The sequence below is a fragment of the Sinocyclocheilus grahami genome, unplaced genomic scaffold (genome assembly GCF_001515645.1).
Source record: "Sinocyclocheilus grahami isolate Dianchi unplaced genomic scaffold, SAMN03320097.WGS_v1.1 scaffold20249.1, whole genome shotgun sequence".
Classification (NCBI taxonomy): domain Eukaryota; kingdom Metazoa; phylum Chordata; class Actinopteri; order Cypriniformes; family Cyprinidae; genus Sinocyclocheilus; species Sinocyclocheilus grahami.
In genome coordinates this window covers 1-371 of record NW_015517945.1, presented here as the reverse complement: position 1 = coordinate 371, position 371 = coordinate 1, and positions in this window count along the sequence as shown.

Genomic DNA, 371 nt, shown 5'->3' with positions numbered 1-371 from the left:
AAGACATGAGGAAAGAGGCACACTATAAAGGAGCAGAGCACATGAGGAACAGGTGGACATAATCAAGTTAACGAGGACTAGACTAGGACTAAACAAGGGGGCGTGGCAGAGGGAAACAAGGGGGCATGACGAGAGGAGCACATGGCCAACATAAATAAAGACAAAGCCATGTGCTCAGACTCAAGACAAACAAGGAAACGCTAAACAAAGACAGAACAGACATGACTGTCAGGGCGGGACCCTGACAGGCTTGGCAACTAGCAGAAAATAAAATAAGTTAAATCTTTTTATAATTCATTTTATTTCAGTTAACATTTATTTAATTTTTGTGTTTTTGCCAGTTTTGTTATTTTTCATATAGTTGTATTAAT